This window comes from Canis lupus, chromosome 14, assembly GCF_048164855.1.
Source record: "Canis lupus baileyi chromosome 14, mCanLup2.hap1, whole genome shotgun sequence".
Lineage (NCBI taxonomy): Eukaryota > Metazoa > Chordata > Mammalia > Carnivora > Canidae > Canis > Canis lupus.
Window position 1 is genome coordinate 49509402 of NC_132851.1, and position 23416 is coordinate 49532817.

Below are 23416 nucleotides of genomic sequence, written 5' to 3' on the forward strand. Positions count from 1 at the left end.
TCCTGAGGCAGAACCATGCTTGGTCACCCTGAGACTTGGATTCCCTCTCTTCCACTGTCAGGGGGGCTTCAGATAAGACAGTTGTTCTCCGGGCACACCAGAGGGGTTGGGATGACTTTGAAGCAGAAGGAACAACAATGAAGATGGTCTCAATGGGGGCAGCTCTTTGGAACTGGGCTGTGCATGGGTGAAAGGGAGGGGTAAAAAGTCAAAAAAAAAAAAAAAAAAGAAGAAGAAGAAGAAGATAAAGCAGCAGCAGCAGCAGCATGTTCCAAGATTCCACTCCCTGAGTGGAGAGTAAGAACTGGAATCTAAGGGCACACCCAAAACAAATCAGCAGGAGACAAGTAGCCCCAGTTGTAGGGTTTTGATTCCTCATGCAGTTATAAGTACTGCTTGGTGTCTTCTGAAGCACTCATGGAATTTGGCCTTGGATCACAGAATTTTGGGACTGAATTGTTTCTTCCTAGCTGTGCTTATTCCCTAATCCCCTTCTCTGCATCTCCATAGTTCCTGGAGTTCTCTTAACCATTTTCTGTTCAGGGCCACTCTTGAAACTAGATCTAGCCATGCGATGATCAGTAGATCTTAGCACAGCCCCTTCCTTTCTCCACTAAGGCAGATTAATTTACTATAATCTAAGGTCCTGGGGCAGGGGGGAATTCATACCCATGATTAGAGAGGCATTGGGATTGCCCAGAGCCTGGGAACTCAGGTATTTATAAAAAATTGTTTGATTTATGGTTTAATTATGGGGCGGGGGGAGAGAGAGGGAACTAGAAATATATGCATTTAAAACCCTCCTAGCTACCCACCTTTCTCGGAAGAAAGTCAACACCCCTTAACAGTCTTCATGACTCTCGTCTACCTTTCCAAGTCCCTCTCCTCACTAACTGAACACCTTGGCACTTCCCTGAGGGACCCCACTTTCTATTGCCTTGAGGTACATGGACCTACTATCCTGGGAGACTTTCAAGCCCCCTCCTCACTTGGCTAAAGCCTCCTCATCCCTCAAGTGCCTTGGAGAATGATTTCCTAACCCCCTAAACTAGAATGGGTCCTTGTGCTTCCAGAACTTAGCATGGCACCTGGCCCATAGTAAGTGTCAGTAAAGACTGCTGCTTCATAAATTCCTTTGATGGATGAATGAAAGAGCACATGAACAGAAAGAGAAGTTAAGACCAATGTGAATTTTTTTTTTTAAATAAAGGACCAGGAGGACAAAGAAAAGGAATGGAGAATCAAAGAAAATAAATTATTTAAAGTCTGAAGTACTTTTGCATAAGGCAATATTCAGGCCAGCTCAACCAGGTCAATCACCAGAGAAGGCAATGGAGATTTGTTCTAGGACATTCATTTGCTGGCTTTCTGTCAAAAGTAACATTGTTAGCCATGTTAGCTGACACTGAAAATGAGCTGGAGCCTTCGCTGGGGCTGAAAAGGGGGTAACTCTAGGGCACAGCCATTAAAGTTAAGCACCGGAGGGGTAAAGAAACTAAACTCAAGGACATAATTTTAACTTTTTGCCCAGTCTTGATCCACTGTGGTGGTGATCTTGGGCAAGTCACTTCACTTTTTGAATTATACTTTTATCATCCAAAAAAATAAACTTGGGGCCATTTGGGGGAGAAAAGGATATTAGCCAAGTTTATGTATGACCAAAGGCCCCACACAACAGTGGTATTATTAATGATCACCAATGCTATCCCCAGCTGTTCCCTGTAAGGTTTTATTAGTCTCACTGCTGTTTCCTGATTCGTTTCCATTCAGGAAGCTTTGAAATAATGGTTAGCAGAGGGGCACATTGCAAAAATAAAAATTTTCACTCTTTTAACTTTTCCATCCACTTTAATCCCACTGCCCATCCTTCCTCTCTCTCCAGCTTCAGCTGGAGTCCTGCCATTCCTGTGATCAATCATGCACTGGAGAGAATCTTACTCATGGTGGGAGTGGGAGGCTAGGGGCAGGGGGAGCTCGGGGCCAGCATGACTGTTGAGTGTGATGTCCTTTTGTGGTGCCCTCAAAAACAGAAGTGAGGAAACAGGCCATCATTTATCATGTGGCTTTGTAATGGATGCTGATAATGCAAAACAGCCAGGCAGCTCTTGAGGTCGCTCCAGTGAAGTACTGAGTCAGCTGTTGGGGGCCAAGTCGGAAAGGGAGGTTCCCTGTGTGACTTGCCCTTCTGCCAGGGATCTCCCTGCAGTGACAACTGCCCACTTGCTGATGGAGCCTGCCATTTGCCCTCGGAAGACACACAGCCTCCGGCCTTGTGCACACTGATGACTTGGGGCCTCTAGGGGGAGCTGAAGTCTACTCTCCTGTCCAGCCACTCACACCCCAGACCTCCCCAAGGCAGGCACACTATTGGATGCAGGTGCTAGAAGGTGGAGCTTTTGGCGTGATGGCGACTGCTGGCCCTTGAACCAATCACTGTGCCGGAGGAGTTCTGTTGCATTGTGGTTGGCCAAGCCTAGTCACTTGCCCATTCTCGGTTGGAAGAGAAGCAACCTAAGTCATGTGCAAGCTGCGGGGTGAGGTATGATTCCAGAGTGAAGGAAGAGGAGGTATGATGGGCGCTGTAGTGACCACTAGAATCATGTCACCCATTTCTCTGCATTCCTATCCTTTTGCCCAAAGGAATATGGGTTCACTGGCAAGAAAACCCTTGAATCCACACATTAGTACACGATAAAAGTCATGCAAAGGCAGAGCTCCATGAAAGCACTTTTTTTTTTTTTTTTTGAAGAACCTTTTCTCCACCCGGTACCCACCTAAGATGTCAAACCAAGAGAATGGCATTGCTAAAATAGAGTAGACTAGAGTAGGTCCAGCCTCTCAAGCCCACTTAGCCACACCGTCTCCTTCTGACCTTTGCTACTCTTCAAGGTCACAAGGTTGCTGCCTGCCAGGGCTCATTTCTCAGGCCTCATCGGACTTGCCCTATCAGCAGCATTAGACTCAGTTGATAACTTTCTTCTCCTTGAAAACTTCTCTCCCTTTCACGAAGATGGCGCCGAAGGCAAAGAAGGAAGCCCCTGCCCCTCCCAAAGCCCAAGCCAAAGCAAAGGCTTTGAAAGCTAAGAAAGCGGTGTTGAAAGGCGTGCAGTCACAATAAAAAGAAGATCCACACGTCACCTACATTCCAAGACCCTGCGTCTCTGAAGGCAGCCCAAATATCCTGGAAAGAGCGACCCCAGGAGAAACAAGCTTGATCACTATGCCATCATCAAGTTCCCCCTGACTACTGAGTCAGCCATGAAGAAAATAGAAGACAACAACATACTTGTGTTCATTGTGGATGTCAAGGCCAATAAGCACCAGATCAAACAGGCTGTGAAGAAGCTCTATGACATTGATGTGGCCAAGGTCAACACCTTGATCAGGCCTGATGGAGAGAAGAAAGCATATGTTCTACTGGCTCCTGACTATGATGCTTTGGATGTTGCCAACAAAATTAGGATCATCTAAACTTAGGCCAGCCGTCTATAAATCTAAATATAAATTTTTTCACCAAAAAAAGAAAAAGAAAAAGAAAAAAGAAAACTTCTCTTCCCCAGGCTTTTAGGACATCACATTGACTTCATTTTTTTCCTACATCTCTGGTCTTTCATTCTTGGATTCTTTTCCTGATTCTCCTCATCCTTCCAGTCTCTGAATGTTCAATGTCCAGGGTCAGTAATTGAACCTCTGTTTTTCTATCTATGATCACTCTTTAGGTGATCTCATCCAGTTTATGTCTTTACTACCATCCATGTGCTACAACTCCAACATGAATCCCGCATCTTATATCTATATTCCCAGTTAGTATTTCTATTTGAATGTCTAATAGACATCAACCTATCCCATGTTAAATTGAGGCCATGATAGCTCTCCTTCAGCTACTATCAAAAGAAACAGTTCCTCCAATAATCCAGTCATTCAGGCAAAAATCCATCATGCTGTTCTTGACTATCCCCACTCCCCACCCTATACTCCCCACCTTGTCCATGAGAATATTCTATAGGTTATATCTTGAAAATATATTCAAGATTGAATATCCTATTGCTAGTGCCTTATTCCTAACAGGTCTCCCTGCTTCCGCCATTGTCTCCTACCCCATATTCATACTCATGGCCCGATCTCAACATGCTAGCCACAGTAGTTCTGTTAAAATATTAGTCAGATCATGTCAATTCTTTGCTTAAAAACCACAGTTTCCTCAGAGTAAAAGCTAAGTTCTTATTATTACCTATAGGTGGGCCTATGTTAGTCTGCCTCTAACTTACCTTGCTCACTATATCTACTGTTAATCTCACCCTTATTTCTTGCAGTCCGGCCATTTTACCCCCTTCTTCAGATACACCAAGCATGCTTCCACCTCAGGCCTTTGCACTTGTTCTTCCCTCTTCCTGGAAAGTTCTTCTTCTACATGGTTTTCTCAACTTCTTTAAGTCTTAACTCAAAAGTCACCTTCTTAGAGAGGTCTTCTCTGGAAACCCTGTTCAAAATTCAACACCCTCACTGTCCCCCTGTCCTTCTTGTTTTTTTCCCCTATTCTTTTATCTATTATATTGTTTTTATTTTATCTTGTGCATTATGTCTTCTCCCACTAGATTTTTAGCTCTCTGAGGACAGAGCTAGTTTTATTTGTTTTTATCATTAATATCTTCTTAGGACCTACAACAGCCCTTTTATATGAAAAAGGGAAGTGAACAAATAACATAACTGTACAACTAAGATTTGAGACCCTTGAAATCTATGCTCTATATTTGGGCTTGGCTTTTAATTAAATTCAGTCATGAGACGGGATTGGTTTCCAAGTCTTCAGGTCCATTCTTGGTCTAGTAGAAGCCATGAAGATGTTCTATTTTTTTTTTTTTTTGAAGATGTTCTATTAATGTCATTTACTAGCTCAAAAGTTTTCAATAGCTTCCCCGATGCCTTAGGGTTTAAATTCATCCCTCCATCATTTGTATGTTTCCAAGGTTATCTCCTGTGTCAGCACTACATTTGTCTTCTCTAGCTAAATTGTTCTATCTACTATTTCCCCAAATTATCTTACTCCATATTATTTCTCCTCCCTTTCTGTGATCTGAAACATTCTCCTTCATCTCTTCTATCCATCCAGGTAAACCCACCCAATCCTTTATGATCTTTTTCCTTCTCTACCTGCTGACATCTCCCTCATTTATTTAACTCACATGATACCTCTTTATAAAGTTTTCCCTGAATACTCCAGATGGAATGAAATGCTCCTTACCTAATAATTTCACAGTATTTTTTTTCTAAGCATACTCCAGCTTGTTTCACAGTACACAGTGAAGTAGTAAAGTAAAAATCTACAGCAATCTAGAATCTAAATCCACTGATTCAAATCTAGGTCCTGCCACTCACTGGTTGTATGACCTTGGGCAAGTAATATAATCTCTCTGTGCTTAAGTTTATTTATTTGTAAAATGAGGACAAGAATTACCTATTTTATATGGTTTTACAAAGACTAAATTCACTAATATGTAAAATACCTGGAATAGTGTCTCTACTCTGAGTATTTGTTATTATTATGGTGGCTAGAAATCCATTTTCAGGCCACTTGATATTTTAGGGGTAAAACATAACAGCTGGATTTATTTCTAGTTTCTTAAAACATATTCCTCAATTTTATTAAGTAATAAGTATTTCATTTTTTTTCTGTTTTTCCCAATTTGAAGGTACAGATGAATTAAATCCCTTATAGGGAATTCTTGGTGCTATAAACAACTTCATTGGGGTTTTTTCCTGCATATACAAAATACAACCACAATGCAACAGAAACATGAAGGCAAGGTCCTTCCCTGAATCACTACCTATTCAGAAAGATCAGCATATGCACAAATAACTTCCTAATATCTGCTATATGCTACATACTATATAGTTCTTTTATTTCTATTTAAAGATTTCAGCTTTCCTCAATTTCTCAGTCATAGTTTTTTTATAATGTTGAATCCAGGATGCATTAGTTCATTTGAACCACTTTCTTGTTTTAATGTGGGGACACAAGACATTAGTTGCAGTCTATTACTGTCTACTTAATGTAATTGTTTTTGAAACCTTGCCTGTTAACCTTTAACCCTGAGGCCCTGCATAGTTTCCGTATTCAAATAAATGATTAACTCACTTACCAGTGGTATTTATGAGTTCTTGGCTCAGCCTGAATCTGCTTGACCTAGTTCAGAGACTGAGGAGGTTCCAGAATCATCTCCCCAGGATTCTCCTGAGACACATCTCTGGCTGCCCCATTTGTCTTCTCTTTCCTGGTCATCCCCCCACCCCTATTCTCTCACATCTCTTCATTCTCTCAGGAGGTACAATGCATCTGGTTCTCATTGTGGTGATTATTCAACTTTGCAGTTATTTTTATAGATGTTTAATCAGGTATATAGGTGTAAAGATGAAAAGTAAAGCATACATCTTTCTAAATATTTTTTCAAAAAACAAGTTCAGCAATATTCAATCTAGACTCTTGTCTTCCCCAGGGACATTGCATCAACATCCTGTTGTTCAACAGCGGCCTGAGACACTTGGCCCCAAAAGGTGAATCCTGGAACTAATGCTTAATACCCATGAAATTAATTGTTTTTTCACACCTAATAGTGTCCTCACATTCTCCACTCTGGATAAACAGGCTCAGGGGTTGTTTATATGCCAGGTTGTTTTCCTTCTGAAAGATGATCCTAAAGTAACTTCAGAAAACAGAAGGGCAACCCCAGAGATGAAAAAGGAGGCCATGATTATGTCAAAAAGCTCTTCAGTAGGCTACAGTGCTGTTAACAGAAGTTATAAAATAGCTTCTACCAGTAAATGAAAATTAGTTTACTAATTTTAAAGTTATTTAGAGCAATGGGACTTATAAGGAAAGATGCCCATGAGGATAGTACCTTTGGTCATTTTTTCTGAAGGTGGTTAAGATAAAACAAAGTATTCTATAGTCTGATACAGGTCACTTTAGGATATAAAACACTAAGTATTCTACTGTTGAAAGGGACAAAGTGATATCAAACAATGGCATGAATGAAAGAGGTTGTGGTAATGGCTCATTTTCCTGAAAAATCAACAAGCCAATTCAAAAAGGAAGACAAGTCCTTCCATATTGCTTTGGAAATCCTCCAATACATAAGCTTTGCCTTTAAAATATCTTGAGGTCAAGGTCAGGGATTGTGAGTCAGGCTTCCCAAGTGTACTCAATGCCCTTGGTCCCAGGCTAACAATGACAAAGGGAAGGAGTCACACGATTTAAGAATCTAGCTGGAGGTAGCTGAAAAGAACCAGTAAAACTCATCTTAGGAAGTTTAGAAGAATAATTTTCTCAATGAGGCCATAACTAAATTATGACCACAGGGGTTTTGGTGGACAGAGCCCTATCTTTTATCAAGTATCTGAACATCCCAATAAAATGGCTATACCATTTACAAAAAGATTAGAGGAATCCACAGAATACCCCAGACCAAGAACTACTGAGAGGATGTGAAATTCAATCAGTGACCACAGGGATAAATAAAAGAAGAATTCGAGATCACGCATCTCAAAGAGATGAATGAGATAGATGAGACCTTCATGGGCAGAAAGAGAAACAGATGGCAGTGATCTCTGTCAATGCTACTCAAAAAAAAGTAGTTGCATTAGACAAGACTGAACTATCAGAGGATTTGACTGCAATTTCCAAGGTCCACATATAAAGGGGAGAGAACCCATCTGTTTCGTTGAATGGTTTTCTGGAATTTCATCAAAGTGAAAGAGAACTCTATTTAATTAGTCAGAGTCTATCAGATGCATACCTGAAAGGAAGCTAAAGCCAACACTTATTAAAATGAGGGTCAGGTTCTTGGACATCAGTGAAGGGCACTGGAACCTTTGCCAGAAGGTGGTACACTGGTGCTCTTTTGTGGGGAAAAAAGGTCTCTGGATGACAACCTGACATTAAAGCATAAAAGTACCAATCAATTAAAATAAATAAAGAAAACCACCTATGTCAAATGTTTTTATATTATCTTATTTAATCTTCTCAACAGTATATGAGGTTCGCATGGAAACCGAGGCTCAGAGAAGCAAAGCAGTTTTACCAATTTTACCTAGTTAGTTTCTACCCAGAATTTAGATCTAAACTGAAAGTTTCTAGAGTCCCTGCTATTTCACAACATGCTGCCTCCACATGGGGCAATAGTCTCTGTGTGGATGAAAGAGGCAAAAGACCAAGATAGTGCTTTGAAGAGAAAAACATGGGCACCTGGGAGGCTCAGTGGTTGAGTGTCTGCCTTTGGCTCAGGTTGTGATTCTGAGGTCTTGGGTCGAGTCCCGCATCAGGCTCCCCTCAGGGAGCCTGCTTCTCCCTCTACCTGTGTCTCTGCCTCTTTCCATGTGTCTCTCATAAACAAATAAATTAAATCTTTATTTAAAAAAAAAAGGAGCAAAACATGAGCCTTTCTGTTACTGAATAGTAAGATAATCCCTGGAGGACAAGCGGATAAACCATTCTGCGAGTAGGTGCTAATGAGATCACTTTAATATGCCTGATTTTGCTGGCTCCAGAGTCCCACCAGGACCTCAACATTAGCTGAACATCTACTTCCTCTCCTTTAAGATTCTCTCCCCTTTGGAATCTCTGGGACTCCCCAGGTGTCATGGCACAGCAGACTAATGCTCTCCTTCAGTAACATTGCTGCTGTTCGTCCTGTCCCAGCTGCCTATTCGCACATCTCAGGGCTCCACCTGCAGCACTACCATCTCTCAGCTGTCTCCCCTCCACTGAAGATTCCTGAGCTACTTCTTTATTCCTCCCTACTCTGGCTACCTTCTCTGAGCTCTGGGCCTGTACATTCAAATGCCTTTCAGACATCCCAACAGGCTGTTCTAAAGACATCGCAAACATAACACATCCAAAAGAAAAATTATCTCTTCCAAAAACCTTCTTTGCCTCTTGTGGCTGAATTTTGATGAATAAATGACACCAGCATTCACAGTGACTCAAGTCAGAAACCTAGAATCACCCTATAGTTTCTTCAACCAGACATTAAGTCCTATCAGTTTTACCTTCCTTACAACTGTCCATCATTCCTTACTCTTCCCTGAAGGGTGAATCAGTAAACCAAATGCTCTTGGGCCACACCCACATTCTTATTCACCTTGTTCCAGGCCTCTTTACCATCCTCCTCTTCCCTGCCTTCCATGTTTCTTACCAGGATCATCATTCCAAAGTGCATATCGTATCAAGTTACCATATTCCATACAAAGCAAAGTCTTAAGTTTGGCATTTAAAGCCCCTCGTGATTTGCCCCCTATTCACTTTTTCCACCCAAAGTTAAATCATTGGCCCGTTTATACTTTCTTAAATCTATAGACTTCAAAACTGCATGGAGAGATGATATATAGTGGAGCTCCAATGTAGACAGTGAATAATAGGGTTGCATTTTCCAAGAACAAGAAAATTACATTATGCATACCTGCTATGTCAAAGAAGAAACAAAAGATGGCTTGCTATTTGAAATGAGCAACAATATAGGGGATTGAAAATACTGAACTTCAGCAACTCTCTTACTCATATCTGTTTTCCTATGTCCCATGTTCCAGCTAATGAAAGAGTAATCAAAGCAAACAGCTCTGGAATGAAAATAACTTTATTAAGAATGTATGGACTGAATGCAATCTGTGTAAGAGGCATGAGTGAATGAATACCAGTGGAGATCAGAAACAAGACTGATGGTGAAAAGATGAAAATGATGAAACAGATGAAAATGATTAACACTGAGAGACAAAACAGCCTACTGCAGAATCCGGGAGAAATTTCTACTAATTGTAAGGTGAATGGGAGTGTACTGGGAAAACAAAACGATGGTCTGTTTGTGCTTTCCCACGTGAAACAGAACTCCTAGCAACCTGAGAGAAGGTAGCAAGACACATGTATTTCTTTCCCTTGCTCAGGGACACAGGGTCATATTTAAGACTTACTTAAGACTTACTTTAAGTCATATTCTAGACCTACTTGTGGATTACTAATTTCTCTGAGGCAACATTGTGCATCCTTATGCAGGTGTTTCTTTATAAGTAGAATAATAAGTAGAGGGATTAAGGTGTGAGTAGAAAGCAAAAGAGTCTACGTTAAGAATTATTGTCCTTTTAATAATAAAAAGAGGGGTAAGAAGGAAAACATTCTCACAGCACTTAATATGCTAAACATTCATCCAAGTACTTTTATATATTAATTAGTGTTTAGAACAATCTCCTATTAGTCAGAATAGCATAAACTATGTTGTGGTAAAAATAAAATAAAAAACTTCCAAATCTCCATCTTTGGTACAACACAAAATTTATTTCTTGCTCATTCAAAGTTTAATTTGGGTAAGCAGAGACTCTCCTGCACCTGGTACTTCAAGGATTCAGGTTCCCTCCACTTTGAGATACCAAGCAAGGGCACTGTTGTACAGAAAGAGAGGAATGCAGAGGGCAAACTGGTTCTTACCTGCCCTGTTCTTGAAATAACATATTGACCAGAACTAGTCACATGGCCCCAATCACAGCAAGAGAGGCTGGGAAATGTTGAGGAATCCATGGATGTCCCAGGGAGCACTGTCTTCCTTATAACCATCATGAGAAAGATAATAGCATAATCCTCATGATTTTTACAGATGATGGGAAATTTGCAAATGAGTGAAAGTAATTTACCCAAATTCACAGTTAGTAAGTGGTAGACCTTATATGTTAACCAGACAATCTGATTCCAGAATCCATGCTTATAAAAATTGTATCATAATGCCTTTCAAACGTAATAGAAATGCCAGTGATTTCATTAATGGTTTATATCAGTGAAACAAACTGTGGATGGAGATAGAAAATCTTTTCTTAGAATCCCAGAGCCAGGTTAATGAGCACCAGCTGGACACTGGGAATTAGGAATAAAATGTACAATCACTTTTCTGTAAACCTGAGAAAGGACTCAACCAGAAGGCTGGTATTCAGTAAGGACAATCAAGGGAAATCCCTGCATCCTGCTTACTGGCAAACACATAGTCTAGAGATATCTCTCTTACTGAGGATGAGTAGCAGGGGAAAAAATCAACTTAAGACATATAAGAAAAGTACTAAAAATCCAAGATAAAGGAAATAGGAGATTGACAATATAGGAGTCTATTCTCTAGAGCAGGGGTGAACAAACTTTTTCATAAAGGTCCAGATGGTAAATTTTTAGGCTTTGCAGACCATACTATTTCTTTCACAATTATGCAACTCTGCAAAAAGGCACATAAGCAGTCATAGAAAATACATAAATCAAAGGGGTGTGGGTGTATCCCAATAAAATTCTGCTTACAGAAACAGACTGAGAACTAGATTTGGCCCATAGACTGTAGTTTGTCAAGTCTTGCTCTAAGGAAAAGGAAGCTAAGAAATATAAAAGATCAATAAACATTTGAAAAATATTCAATGTAGTAGGAATCTAAGAATTATAAATTTAAACAGTGATGTAATTGTTTATCAACAAACAACTGAGAAATATTTTTAAGAAGTTATTGTTAGAAGAGGTTCAGTGGGATGATTTTATATACTTCTGATAAGGGTGTGAATAGGTGAAATTTAGCCTGAAATTAATCTGTTGCAGAAATTATATATATATATATATATATATATATATATATATATACACACACACACACACACACACATGCCTATTATGTTAAGTGAAATAAGTCAGACAGAGAAAGACAAATATTGTATGATATCACTTATTTATAGAATTAAAAAGCCAAACTCAGAAATCTCAGAAATAGAAAGTAGAATGGTAGTTGCCAGGGGCTGGGAATTGGGGTAAATGGGAAGACATTGGTCGCAACGTACAAACTCTCCATTTACAAGTTCTGGGGGTCTAATGCACAGTATGGTAACTGGTATATTAATAATACTATATTGTATACTTAAAAGTTAATAAGAAAGTAGAACTTAAATATTTTCACCAAAACTTCTGTATGAAAAAGATAATTATGTGAAGTGATAGGTGTGCTAACTTACCTTATTTTGGCAATCATTTTGCTATATATGTGTATCAAATGATCACATTGTATACCTTAAACTCACACAAGGTGATATGTGTGTATATTACATATAATATCTCAATTAAGCTGGAAAAATATATGCATGTATTTATATGTGCCAATTTTATAAATATATATTTAAGATTGCATAAGATAAAGACAGAACACAAACCACAAAATGTTAATGGTGAGTTAGGATGTAGGCTTTGAGAAGGTACACCTTTATTTGAATTTTTCTACATAAATGTTTCATAATCAGAAAAAAATTATAAAATGCAAAAGGAATTTTGTATTCCTTTTCCTTTTGAGTCAGACTTGACCTGAATTCTCAACTATATACTAGTTGGTGATGTTAGTCAAATTATATCTCTGACCCTTTTTTTCACTTAAAAAAGTAGATAGAATCACGTTTACTTCTCATGATTTTTTCAAGGAGTGAGTTAATTTATATATAATTTATATATATATATATAAGAATGTAGCATATATTCAATATATTCAATATTCAATATATTCAAGTCTCAAATATTAGTTACACTTTTAGAAAGACATAAATTTAGGATTGCACAGAAAAGGCTGAGAGACTAGGAAACTGGGGAATGATCATTGTAAAACTTTTGAAAGTTGAAGACAGAGATAGCTAAAAGATTTTTGCATGTGATGGGAGGGAGAAGGGAAGGAGAGAGAGAGATGGAGAGTGAGAGAGGAGATGAAAGGGAGAGAAAGAGAGAAGAAGGAGGGAGATTGAGATTATTGCAATCTCTCATTCTGTGAATGGTGGATTATGGATGCTTTTCCTAGTCAGGATTTGGGTAATGTAAAACGTTTTCAGTTAGGAGTTGAGAGACATAACTGAGATGCAGGAAGAAAAACTGGTTTGTTTGTTTTTTGTTTTGTTTTGTTTTTTGTTTTTTGTTTTTTTTCTGAACACAGGAGCTGAAAGAAAATCCACCTTTTTTTTTTTTTTTTTTTTAAGAGGAAAGCTGTCAAGGAGGTCCTGGGGAGTAGGGGCCAGGGCCAAAGTGGGGGACTCAACACAGCAGGAAGCTCAGATGGTGAGTGTCCACGCCTGATGACGAAGGTATGCTTAGTGAGGATGGTCACACCCCAGATCTACACCTGTTGGTTTGTTCCCTGAGAGCCCCACATGACAGCAAAGCTTTTCCAACATAGCAGAGTTGCAGTAGAAACATTTAGGGAAGTAAAGTTGGAGGAAGAGAAAAAAGAAGAAATGAATACCAAAGAGATGAAGTGAGAAAAGGACTTGGCTCTCACAGTGGGTCTTCAGAGCAAAGGAATCCTCCACCTTGCTGCTGGGCAAGTCACAGGGAAATCTTCCATAGACAAAAGAGATCCCTCCCCAGACACCAGAGAGGTGAGGTGGGGTGTCAGTAGCAGTCAGGCAAATAGTTCTTCAAATATCCCTTCCTCTTCTCACTTCTAAGCACCATGCAAGGTGTAACTTCACAGAAGAAGTGTTTTCCAAATGCTCCTTCTCTGTCTCTTCCTCACATTCCCCACCCCCATCTTATAGCCCAATAAACACACAGAGGTACTTGCATGGATGCGCACACAGGTCAGCTCCTTTGGCTGACTCCTTATTTACGACTTTACTTCTGAGCGTTGATGTCCCTGTCCCCGGGCTGGGACTTCTAGAACCCTATGTTGAAATCTGTGTGGCACTCACAGCTCTGCAATGGCATTGCCTATGTGCTAGCTTGTCTCATACACTGAACTGTGGTGAGCAACTTAGGGACAGAGAAGCTGTCTTGTGGCCATTGTTCCTAAGCACAGCACCCAGCACACAAATGTGGTGAGGCTCTTCCTACAGTTAGTTTTCAGCATGCCTCCTTCACCACCACACCTAATAGAGCTCCTTTAGTTTAGGACCCAGCTTCTGGCACACAGACAAAATGATCTCAAGAATCCCAGAGTGAGAAGTAAAGAGGCACGGCAGGCAGTAGAGACCTGTACACAATGGGAATGATTGACTGGGGCTGTGGCAACAGACAGGACCAGGGCTGCAAAACAATGGCATGATTTCAACCTCTCTCACCTTCTGAAGGTCCTCCCCCTTTTCTTTAATATTTCTTGCAATATTGTAAAGTGTTTGCCAAAGATTGGGCAGAGGTGAGTGTAGGAAACCAGTCTACCAGTTTTCAATTTGACTTGTCATTCTTGCTCTCCATACAATCTTTTTTTTTAAATTTTTATTTATTTATTTATTTATTTATTTATTTATTTATTTATTTATTTATGATAGTCACAGGGAGAGAGAGAGAGAATGGCAGAGACACAGGCAGAGGGAGAAGCAGGCTCCATGCACGGGGAGCCCGATGTGGGACTCGATCCCGGGTCTCCAGGATCGCGCCCTGGGCCAAAGGCAGGCGCCAAACCGCTGCGCCACCCAGGGATCCCTCTCCATACAATCTTAAACCAAAATCTGTAGTCTCTCTCTTCTTGGCTATCAGTTGGCAACCCATTCTTGGTAGAACTGAAGACATGATGCCTTTGTTAGTTAGGAAATCAGAAGGATACTACTTACTTTATTTATTGATCCAGTGATAAGTAAATACTGGCATGACTCTAAGCCATGCCCTGTGCTAGATGTTTTACATGCATCTCACTTAGTCCTCATAAGAAACCTTTGAGATGAACATTATTGTCCAATTTTGCACATGAAGAAGCTCATGAAGAGCTTCATGAAGAAGTCATTTGCCCAAGGTCATACATTTCAAAAGTGCTATAGTCGGAATTTGAGACAAGTCTTTCTGTCCTGTCCAAACTGTACTGCCAAGAATCACAGACATAAAGGACTCATTAGAGATCATTCAGCAAAAGCTGAATTAGGAAAGGCCCCAATCTCAAATTGTATGTTCAACTCTGATGGTAAATGACTTATCTAAAAGACCAAGGATTGGGTTGAACTACTGATAAGTAGGTAGCCTTTAAGAGACTTAGGTTGTAGTGGTAGCAATCACAGACCTCAAAAGCATGTTGGAAGTTGACCCCAATTAACACCACCGGGCATACTCAGTTTAGCTGTAATATCATGTAACTTCTACAACATCCTTAAAGCTCCAGGTTCTGTTTTCCAGGATCATTGATGACAGTTTTGTTTTCAGAACAAACAGCTAGAGTGGTATAAGGATTCCCAGTGGATATTGAGTCTCTGGCAGTGTCTATGACCCACATTTTAAGCCCTGGGAATAAACACAGTCCACTTGCCAAAAGGTCTGTCCATCATGTTGGTTTAGACAAAGATAAACTCAATTAGGTATAACCAAGAAAGTGAAGAAAATTGCTGAGTGAGGAAAATACCACGCCATTAAAAAGGCATCAAGACAAATCTACTTTTCTAGGGGTTTAAGAGTGCCGGGGTAACTGGATTAACTCTGACATCTGTGCTCAGATTTGAACCTTTGGTGGAAGAAAAGCTTATAGCTTAATTTTGCAAGACCCAGCATGGAACCTACAGAGATGGGGTATGAGAAAATTGGATTAGAGCTTCTGATATCAGGGCTTGAACAATCAAGAGGAAAATGCAATTATAAGCAGTTGCACCAGACAAGTCTTTCCTCTGTGTGATGTTTCAATTCCAGAAAAGATCACAGGCTGGATAACCAAATCACCACTGATCTGTTCCATCCAACAAGTGGCTGAACCTGAACTGAAACAGCTTCTGCGCTGGTAACAGTAAGGAATAAATCCTTTTTAAAGGCAATAGTTTTAAGCTCTTATTTCCCCTTCTTTTAGAGAAAAAGCAGCCAGCTCCCAAAAGAGTGCTCCATCTTTACATGCTATTGATATTCTTATCTCTGTGCTCTATCTCATCTCCCATTCCAGTCAGCAACCACCTTCCCTTTTCCCACCCCAAAGCTATACATGAGTTGTCTCAGTGGTGATGCCTTTTCCAATGTTCTCATAACTCCTATCATTTAATTCACTTCAATATATTAAAATTGTTTATATGTCTTCCCATATGAGAATGTAAACTCTTTGTCTTATCCATTTTTTTCATCAGTATCTAGCACAGTGCCACACACATAGCAAGTTCTCAAAAAAGGTTTATTGAATGAAATCGTGGATGGATAGATGGTTGGATGGATAGATGGATGGATAAATAATTGACTGACAGGATTCTCTGAAGGCCTGCTGTAGGAAGACATGCCTGGATGATCTTTCAGAACATTTCAGCTCCTTTTGTGTCCTTCTAATGAGTTATTGAACATCACTGAGGTTGAGATCTTATTTATAAAATGAAAGCAATGGTACCCATTTCATTAGGTTGTTGTGAAGCTCAAAATAAGTAATTCATGCTGGGTGCTGATCCACGAACGAGACACTGTTCCTCATCACTTTCTCTATATTTAGTCTATCTTCTACGGGCAGAAGGTGTCCCGGGTAGCAAAGGGACAGTAGTAGCCATGCTATAATGAGGTAAAATGATAATGTGGCCCCCAAAACTCAGGAGTTTGAGTCTAATGTGTTCAGAGGATAGTTTTATTGGGGTAGGAGGAGAACTATATTAATTCCTCAATTCAGCTTACTTTACAATAGAAATCTTATAAATTAGAATATTTAGAAATAATGCCAAAATTTCTACCTCCCACAACTTAAAGAACAAATACTATGAAGAACCTCCATGGCTTATGACACCTAAAAATGCTAGATAAAAGATCTTAAAATGCTTAAATGAGCTTTCAGGAAAATAATGGAAATCAGCAGAGTCTAAAAATGTGAGAAAACAGAAATTTTCAGAGGTAACCACCCTGCCACAATGGGACTCTGGGGATATTTACTTACTCCTAGTGGCCTAGAGTCTTCACTTTAATGGAAATCAAGGAGGGATAATGAATTATGCAATGCCTAGGACCTGAACAGGGTGAAGACAGAAGAAAAAATACCTAAATAGGCCAGGACCTAGAAGTTGACATTCTTAATGCAAGGGCACACCAAAAGAAGAAAATCTATCCCACAAAGGAAAATAGTAAAGAAACTTTTAAATCTCAATCTTGACTCTGAGTAGAGTCTAAAACTACCATTCACAAGGGGTTCTCATGAGAATTTAAAGCCAGAATCTAGAATTCACATTACATATGTGATCCCAAAATACCTACCTTAGAATTTAATTTAAAATGACTCAAGATTACTAATGTTTTCCTGGTAAATATGCATACCTTAAACTAAGGCCTCAAATATTTCCTCAGGTAAATATAAACTCACTGAAATATAAAAATATAAAACACAAGAGGAAACAAATCATTTGAATGAGAATAAGTAGAAATCACAAACAATAGGATTATAGTCACAAACATGGCTGATATTGCAATTATTAATTAAATATAAAATAGGTAAATTTGATATACTTATTTATATCTTTTTATTTTTTTATTTTTTTTTTAATTTTTATTTATTTATGATAGTCACAGAGAGAGAGAGAGAGGCAGAGACACAGGCAGAGGGAGAAGCAGGCTCCATGCACCAGGAGCCCGACATGGGATTCGATCCCGGGTCTCCAGGATCGTGCCCCGGGCCAAAGGAAGGCGCCAAACCGCTGCGCCACCCAGGGATCCCTTTACTTTATTTCTTTAAAGACTTTATTCATTTATTTGAGAGAAAAATACAGAGAAAGCACAAGCAGGGCAGAGGGAGAGGGAGAAGCAGACTCTCCACCAAGCAGGGAGCCTGACACGGGCATGATCCCAGGACCCCAGGATCATAACCTGAGCCAAAGGCAGATAGTTAACCAACTGAGCCACCCAGGTGCCCCATATGCTCATTTTTTAAAAGAATAGTTGAAGTATAACAAAGTATAAAAACTATGTAATAAGATCAAGTAGATTTGATAAAAAGAACCAAATAGAACTTCCAGGTTAAAAAAAAAACCCACATAATAAATGAAACTAAAAACTCAGTAGATGGATAAAGCATTAGATACAATAGAAGAGAGAATTAATGAAGTGGAAGAAAAAGTTACTCAATGTGCAGGAAAGAGAAAAAGAAATTGAAAAAAAAAAGGAAATTAAGACAAGGAGAGGAGATGGTAGCAGTGGACATTTGAGCCATGCTGTTGCTCATGGCTCTAGGGTTTCTCTGAGAGGCTCCTGATCAGAGGTGCCAATGAAATACATAAGCCACTATACAAGTTGTTCTGGATGTTCCCACAGCTGAATTACATGTTTGAAAATAGACTCAGTGGCCTCTGAAGACTCTGGGTTCTCAAATTCCACAGTTGGGCTCTGATTGATTGATCTTGGAAGCTTAAGAGAAAATAAGAAGAGTGTTGATCACTTTATTCTCTCGAACAAATGGATTTCAAGGGCACCAAAAAGAGATCCAAATTAAATATGGAACTTAAAAATAAAAGCATAGGTTCTCATTTCAATGCCTATGCCTCCAGAGAGTAGATCACATATTTGCCAAAGAACTCTTTAAAGATTTGCCAATAGCTTTAGAAATTCTTGTTGATATAACAAAATACAGAGAATCCCTGGGTGGCTCAGTGGTTTAGCACCTGCCTTTGGCCCATGGCATGATCCTGGAATCCCAGGATCGAGTCTCACATCAGGCTCCCTGCATGGAGCCTGCTTCTCCCTCTGCCTGTGTCTCTGCCTCTCTCTCTCTCTCTCTCTCTTTCTCTCTCTCCCTCTCTCTCTCTCTCTCTGTGTTTCTCATGAATAAATAAATAAAATCTTTTTAAAAAAACAACAAAATACAGTACATTGGGAGAAACAGAGATTGAACATAAATATGGAGGAAGTCAAAGCCAAAAAGTTGTTTTTTATTATCTATATGCCATAACTTAACAGAATAGTGCATTTGGATGGAAGATTTGAGGACCAATGGGAAATATCAAACCTAAAGATCATTAGGACTTAATGAACTATGTAATCACATATTATAAATGGCCAGGAATAGTCCCTACTGTAACTGGAGGAGTTTCCTATGATGAATAGCTTGAGTTAGCAAAGTTTTGTTTTTGTTACATTTCGTCCACATACAAAAATACCAACTCTGTATCCTTGCAAATTCACAGGAAGTAAGAATTGAATGAGGAATTATAAAATGGCTTTGGCACACCTTGAAAGAGCTGATGAAACTTTTCGTTGAGCACATCCAGATACAATCTCTTTCATGATTATAAACACACTGATTGGCAACTAGGATTGCCAGTTAAGAGAAGGAATAAATTTATCTAGTAAGCCAGCCACACTCATTTGTCGTGGCAATCACTGCTCTAGCTTCCAGTCTTTCCATACTTCCTACACAGATATAGGATTGTGGAGAATCTACATGAGTTGTGAATCAACCATTGTTGTAGACATGTTACATATTGTTCAAAAAGAATAGATGTGATTGTGGATACATATCACTGAAAGTAAAGTTGCACAAGTCATAATTCCTCTAAAAACAAACATGTTGCTGCAATTCTATGATTCAAGTCCAAATTATAAAGATATTTATAGGTAAATGTTATGCTATAATAGAAAAATTCCCATTGCCCGAGCTTACAGCTGGACTCAACACAAGGGTAAAGCAAAGGAAGAAATCTGGGTTCAATGCTGCAGATGCTGAGGGAGTTCAAGAAGTGTGCACCCAATATATTTAGGATAAGGGCCCAGCTACTGTGCCATTGATTTCACTGAGCAAGATTTTAAATAGATTTGCAGTAATTTATGCTGGTTTTGTGATTAGAATCCTCCTAATCAAAACATTTGGAATATACTTACTTATAAACTAACAGAGATCTGCAAGTTTTAAGCTATTAAACCTTAAAGAAAAAAACAAAAATTAACATGTATATTTGATAAAGAAGACATGGAGACTACAATTAAGATATCTAACATATCAAATCAGAGTACAAGAAAGAAATAGAGAACAATGTAGAAGAAGGCAATATTCAAAGAGACGTAGACAAATAATTATTATGAATTTACAAAAGACAGAAATCCTCAGTTTTAGGAAACCCAATGAATCCCAAGCAGAATAAATAAAAAGAAATACAAGAGATACATTGTAATGATATTGCAGGACACCAAAAGAGGGAAAGAAGGAAGGAAGGAAGGAAGGAAGGAAGGAAGGAAGGAAGGAAGGAAGGAAGGGAGGGTGGGAGGGAGGGAGGGAGGAAGGAAGGAAGGAAGGAAGGAAGGAAGGAAGGAAGAAAGGAAGGAAGGAGAAGAGAGAGAAAAGAAAAGAAGAAAAGAAAACAAAACAAAGAAAAGACAAGGAAAAAGAAAAGAAAGGAAAAAAATCTTAAAAGCAGCTAGGAAAATAAAGACAGATTACTGGCAAAGGAGCAAGTTAGATTGACATTTGATTTACAAATAGGCACAATGAGAAATCTGAAAATAGTGGAATTTTTTTTTAAGCAGAAGGGAAATAACCATCAAGAATGATATTACCAAAAGGCACCTGGGTGGCTCAGTTGGTTAAGCATCTGCTTTTGGCAGAGGTCATGAGCTCAGGGTCCTGGGATCCAGCCCTGCATCAGGCTCCCTGCTCTGTCTGCTTCTCCCTCTTCCTATACCCTGCCCCCTCACTTGTGTGCTGTCACATATACATTCTCTCTTTCAGATGAATACATAAAATCTTTTTTTTAAAAAAGAATGATACCATCAAAACTGTTTATCAAGAACAATAACAAAATAAAGGTAATATTCAGAAAATAAAAATTGAGACACCCTTTCCAAAAGAATTTCTAGATGTACTCAAGAAAGAAGAATGAGCCCCCAGGGAAGTCTGAGATGGAGGAAGAAATCATGAGCCAAGAAAATGTTAAATAAGTGGGTGAATCTAAAACAACATTGTAAGTTGAGAGATTAATGACTATAAGAACTATAAAGTATTGGATAATTATAGCAAATATTCATAAGTTGGGAAAAGTAACAAAAATTAAGGCATTTTAAGTTGTTATATCATTTGAGAAAAGAATGAATGAATGAACTTTAGACTTGCTAAATTAAAATGCATTCTATAATTTCTAGGGAATCATTTAAAAGTAAAAATAGGGATACAATTTCCAATTAGTTGAGGGGGAAATTAAAAGAGAAAAAAAAGAAAATTAATCCAAAATAAAGTAATAAAAAAGAGAAAAGGATATATAAAAAGATAAATAGAAAACATAATATAAATGGCAAAATGAATTCAAATACATCAGTAATCACAATAAATGTAAGTGCATAAAGTCCTTAGTTAAAAGTCAAAGACTGTCAGACTGGATAAAAAAATAAATCCGCCTATGTTATTTACAAGAGACTCAAAGTTAGGGACACAAAAAGTTTCAAAGTAAAAGGATGAAACAATATTATCATGCAAATATTAAATAAAAGTTAAGTTGACATCAGATAAAATCAAATTTAAGGCACAAAACATTATTAAAGACACAGAATTACTACATAATTTTTAAAAAATTAAACTTGTTAGCAAGATGTAGAAACTATAAAATTAACACGCAGTAGTATTATCAGTATAGTGAGAAATTTTAATATATATTTCTTAGTAAGTGAGAGACCAGATAAACAAAAAGAGAACCAGTAAAAATGTGAACTTGAGCAATATAATTGACAGGGTTGATCCAATGGACATGTACAGAACTATACACCTAGATTTTGGTAAATTGACATTATTTTCAAACATACATAGAATACATATGAAATTTGGTTATGTGTAAGACCATAAAATAAATCTCAACAAATTTCAAAGAATTAAAATTTATACAAAACAAGTTATCTGATTAATATGCAATTATGTCAGAAACTAATATATAATTATATCCAATATATAATTATGTAAGAATTATATAATTATGTCAAGAAATAAAAATATAATCAAATCTCTTTTGTTTTTGAAATTTTAAAAACATGCTTCTAAATGACTTTCATCAAAGAAAACATTGTAAGGAAAAATTTTAAATACATAATGAAAAGATAATGAAACATGTGTGATGTAGCCACAACAACACTGAAAGAGGAATTTGGAAATGTTTTTTCTTTCTTTTTTTTTTTTTTTTAAGATTTATTTATTTATTTATTTATTTATTTATTTATTTATTTATTCATGATAGACACAGAGAGAGAGAGAGAGAGACAGAGACAGAGACAGAGACACAGGCAGAAGGAGAAGCAGACTCCATGCCAGGAGCCCGACGCGGGACTCGATCCCGGGACTCCAGGATCGTGCCCCAAGCCAAAGACAGGCGCTAAACCGCTGAGCCACCCAGGGATTCCCTTAAACGTTTTTTCTAAAAAAGAAAGATTGAAAAGTTAGCAAGCTAAGTATGTAACTTAGTAATGCAGTAATAAAAAAATAAAGTATATAAAGTAGAAAACAGGAAGTAGTAAATATATAAGCTTAGGTTAGTATAATAAAAATACAGAATATTATCAAAGCAAAAGTTGGCTCTTTCAAAACACTAATCAACAAACCTCTGACTAAACTGAGAAGAGAAAAAAAGAAAAGGAATGAATTAACAATCTTTGAAATAATTAAGTGAACATTATTACTGATGCAGAAGAGATTGACAGGATAACAGTATTAATAACAAATAAATTTTAAAACATAAAAAACATGGACAAATTTAAAGGAAAAAACAAGGGACACCTGAGTGGCTCAGTAGTTGGACACCTACCTTACCATACCTTGGAGTCCCGGGAATGAGTCCCGCATCGGGCTTCCTGCATGGAGCCTACTTCTCTCTCTGCCTCTCTGTGTGTGTGTCTCTCATGAATAAATAAAATCTTTAAAAATAATAATAATAAAGGAAAAAACAAAAGCAACTTAAATAATCCTACATTAAAGAAAAAAATAATTTTAAATATCTCCACAAAGTGAAAATCAGTCCTCAGTTTACTTGAGCATTCTACAAAGATTCAAAGAATAGATAATGTCCATCTTGTACAAACTCAGAGAACAAAAGAAGAAAGAAGGAAAGAAAGAAAAAAGAAGAGAAAGGAAAAGAAAAAAAAGAAAAGAAAAACTCACATCATCTCATGAGACTATAATAACTTGATGCCAGAATCAGAAAAAGTGTAAGACAGGAAATAGGAACGCCTGGGTGGCTTAGTGGTTGAGCATCTACCTTTGGCTCAGGTCATGATCCCAGGGTCCTGGGATCAAGTACCACATCAGGCTCCCCATGGGGAGCCTGCTTCTCCCTCTGCCTGTGTCTCTGCCTCTCTCTGTGAATAAATAAATAAATGGTCTTTTAAAAAAAGACAGGAAATAAATCTCAGAAATTAAAAGATAGCAGAAATAAAAAATTAATAAAACTGAAAAAATTGAGAAAAATATTTCAAAGACATAAAGGTATAAAATATGAAGGAGAAGATAAGAAAAGATTAGAAAACCAAAGAGGATCAAAAGGATAAGAAATATTAGAG